This window comes from Malurus melanocephalus, unplaced genomic scaffold (assembly GCF_030028575.1).
Source record: "Malurus melanocephalus ecotype Western Australia unplaced genomic scaffold, MMel_1.1 scaffold_57, whole genome shotgun sequence".
Taxonomy (NCBI): Eukaryota; Metazoa; Chordata; class Aves; order Passeriformes; family Maluridae; genus Malurus; species Malurus melanocephalus.
The window spans coordinates 2,446,303-2,450,657 of NW_026623289.1; positions in this window are offsets into that span (position 1 = coordinate 2,446,303).

Genomic DNA, 4,355 nt, shown 5'->3' on the forward strand with positions numbered 1-4,355 from the left:
ACGGGGCTGCATCGCGGGCGCCGCGGGCCGGGGCTGTGCGAAGCGCCACAAAGGGTGTGCGCAGAGGACGGTGGAGGCGGCAGGAGAGCGCTGCGTCTGCGATGTCCCGCTGTTCACGGGGATCCSACTGCATCCTGGTGAACAGCGAATCAGGGCAGACACTCCTTTACGGCGTCCCAGGAGGAGCCAGCAGTACTTTCCTGCACCTGTCAAGTGACATAKAAACACAAGATTCTCACGGGACTAGGTCCGGCAAAATCCTCCAGCTGACGGCTGAAGTGTCACCTCACGGGCATGGCCAGGTAGACGTGTGTGCTGTCCACAGAGTGGTTTTGGGTTGTGTGTTAGTAGCAAAGTGCTCGCAGTATGCAGGGCTGAACAGCGACTGGCCACCTTTAGTCTTCGGCCATCAGAAGGAGTTTATGGCCTGTAAATTCCTTCCTGCTGAACTAGATGGAGACCCTGTCACAGAAGTACAGAGCTTGAACATGGTTAGGTGCCTCTGCTCAGAACTTTGGTACTCCATTGTTGCAGGGTTCCCAGCTTGCAGTGTGCACATCGTTTCCTCACCAGCTTCCTCATTAAGAGACAATTACAGTCCAAAATGCTGAACACTGCCCTCTGCTATGCAAATGTGGCTTATGCATCCCTGAGCTGCTCCCACAGCTGCCACTCGCCCAGGTGCCTGTCACACAGACTTCAGGACACACTACCCAATGTGCCTGCGGGTCCCGAGTGCCTCATTTTTGCCTGTGGCCAATGCCGGGTCTCTTGCTGCAGATTCCCAAAGGCCCCAAGGACCTGCAATTCCCCCAGATGCAGTTCGTGCATCTCCAAAAATGACTGTGCATGTCCGTGCCTCCCATCTAACATCTGCGAAATAGAAAAATGAATGCTGAGCTTCCTCATGGGAGGCTGGGCAGCTTGTTTCATCTTTATGTAACTTATGACAAGAACTCTAAATAAAAGGCAAAATTAAAATCTCATTTTATWTTGTTTCCTGGTTCTGAATAGTCTGGTTTAGAGCAATCTAATCAGATGCCTGGTTTGCGGTGCCCTGATGCATGGTCTTTAGTTAGAGTCAACAACAAGGTAATTCAGCATTTTACCATCTGAAGGATAAACCTATGCTCCAAGTCCTCATAAAGCCACGTTCATCCGCTAGCCTGATTAATAACTTCTTTGGCATTCCATGGTGCTCAGTCCAGGGAAAATTACTGAGCAGATATTTACTATATTGTCAAACTTATTTTGAACTATTCATGTGGGCCTCTCACCACCTCTCTGTGCAGTTATGCAATCTTGAAAACCACAAATTAAAGCCTCTAAACAGACGCAATAACAAATTGTGGTRGCTCTGAAGAAACCCCCAGGAAAAAGAATTGATTTCTCAAAGTGACCTCTTCAAACTATGCTGACAGACAAAAGCCTGAGTAAACAGATGGGTTTGTAACCCTGAATATCAACAAACTTTGCTCTACTAGATCAGTGAGAGATATTCTGAGGTAAAAAGCTGTTTGGTCTCATATACTCTATTTGTAGCTGGATAGGGACTTTGGTAATGACTTTTTCTTCATTCCCTGGAAACAGCTTTGCTTTGTTTTTATAGCTAGAAGGAAACCTTTTGAATTGAGGTTTCCTATCAACTAGAGCAGAGAGCTGAGGCATTTTGCTTCACTAGCCCAGTGCTACGCTTTCCTGCCACAGGAAAATTCAAGCATATCCCGAGGCCACTGTTTGCCAGTGAAACAAGTGGTGGCTCTGCATGGCCCTGCAAGCCATGCACTGACATGCTCAGCCGAGGTGCAGCACTCATGTAATCACTCTGTGGGAAAGGGTGGAATTCCTTCTGCAGCCCTTTGGCTCTCGGAAGGTTTGAAGTGACGTCTCGCTGCTGTTCTCACGTCGGTGTTAAGTTGGATGGTTTTCAAAATCCTGTGTTTTCACTCTGGTAAACCCCCTTCCTATTTCACAAGGGCTGTACCTCCCAGTTGGAGCTTGGATTATTTTTAGGTGTGTGAAGGTAGTCAGWCTTTCTAGGAATTCATATCACTGATATTAATAGTGTGGGAACTTATCTCTTTCTGCACACTGAGGATTTCATAGAATATATCCTAAAATATGGGTTTTACAGTGGCACATCTGGTTATGGGTGGTTTTTACTCTTCTGCATGTGGTCTGTGGTTCAGCAGTCACTAACTTAAAAATACATAAGTTTGTGTGTGTGTGTCCTCGCACAAGTGCACATACATGGTTCACATTATTTCCTTTTTTCTGAGAACTTTATAGGTGTAGTTTTTCTTCATTTGATAAATGTAATTTATAACTCTTTTAAAGTTCTTTTCATAAACAGGAGCTAAAAAATAAATTCAGCAACTTATAAAAGCAAAACCTCAAAAAGCTGAAATTAAAACCATCAGGTCCGCTTTGATGTAGAGGATGTGTTGAAATGGTATATTTACATGTTTATTTTCTATTTTATAATTTCCTGCACAAAGGCACGCAATACTTTCTGACAGGAACCGAAATGTATTTTGGAAGAGTTCCACCTCTCATGTCATCTAAGCTCCATGTAGTTAATGTGGTAGAACTCTATGTGAAGGAAATGAAAAAGACTTTCCTGAAATTAGAGCTGGACAATTTCTACTCATGTAAGTGGCTACCCAGTGACTGAAGAGAGGTGCAGTGGTGCAGTGGTAAATTACTCACCTGTCTGGTATCTCTAAGAAGTGGGTAAATGTTATATAGCTGAAATTGATGGTGGATAAACTCCATTTGCAGTTGTTTGCTTGTAGTGACACCTCTGGAAAAATGTTACCATATGCTGGAGTCTGTGCATGGGTCTGGCTGTCTCTGGAGCTACCTCCCTCTCAATCTTTCATCACTTGTAGGTGACACCTGTTTTTCTTTTCCTCCCCTCTGCTTTTCTTTAAAAATAAAATATATATGACTMAAAAAAAACATACAAAGCCAAGCACCTAGGCAATGCCTGGAGTATGTTTGAGTATTGAAAGAATAAAAGTGCTGTGCTGCAAATTCATCTATAAAATCGCTAGCAGAGCCATGGACTTTGAATCTCCTACCCACCCTGTCACTCTCACCTTCGAATATATGACAAGTGTGTCATATATGACAAAAAGGTTCCCTGCACTGAAGCTTTAAAAAATCTTTTTCTCTCACTTTTTGCTGACTCTGGGTTGAACTGGGAAAGAGTTGTTTAATTTGGAGGRAGGACTGATTCCACAGCTACAGGAATGCTCAGTTCTCACCCTGAGTAAGTGGAAACCAACATTTTCTTGAGTCTGTGAGCTATCTACCAAGGCTTTGCTGTGWGACCAAGTGTATGGTTTCCCTGATGTGTTAGTGGGTTTCTCCACCTGCCTCTCTTTGGCTGCTCCCTAGTGCTCCTGTTGTACCAGCAACCTGTCAGGCTGGGGTAGAAATTAGATAACAAAAAGGTTCTGTATTAAAGAATTCTGGTTTTAAGCACACATGGTTTTGGTGACTGGGTTTACTTTAGAATCCCTGAAGTAGAGTCTAATAGCATAACTTTCAGTGCAGCTTTAATGACAAAAGGTTAAACTTTCCATCCTGTGAATCCTCCCTCATTTCTGCTTGCACCGTGTCTTGAGTGATCCTGCAGTGACCTACAGTGGGATGCTTTGGGGGCCAAGGGGGCAGAGGAGCTCAGTTTTAGAAAAAAAGAGTCATTTCATGACAGGTTAGTTCCCCAGAGTTGCTAATGACAAAAGGAAATGATCACCTGTGATGCAGGGGAGGCACAAGAGAAATGGCCACAGCCTGTGGCCAAGGCAGGGCTAACAGGACCATCCCATCAGGCTGAATTAACAATATTATCCATCTGTCCCTGGGTGGAATTGCATCGTGAGAATGTGTTAAGAGCAGAACAAGTTTCAYTGCAAATGTATGTAGTCTTACCCTTTTGTGTAGTGAAAGAGCACAGGAGATGTACAGGAGGTGACAGTGGCTGTCACAAGGTCCTGCTGCGCTGTGTAGCTGGATGGGGTGCACAGCTGGCTTCTGGGGGGAGCCAGCAATATCAGCTTCAACAGCAGCTGCTAACACACTTCCATCAGTGGGAAATCAGATTATCCAGAGCCCCCTGTGCCAAGCACATCCCTGCTACACTTCAAGCAAACTGCTTGAAAAAGCTGCTGTGGCTCAAGAGCTCAGGCTGGACCCCCTGGTAGTAMGGTATAATTACAGTCATCTGAATGGTTTGCTCTGCAGCAAAGACAACAGTCTGGTCCAGAAGTGGAACCCCGTAGAGTTATACTTAAGCAGTGACTTTTTATACACAATGAATACAGATGAAGTCCTTGGCAGAAAACAGA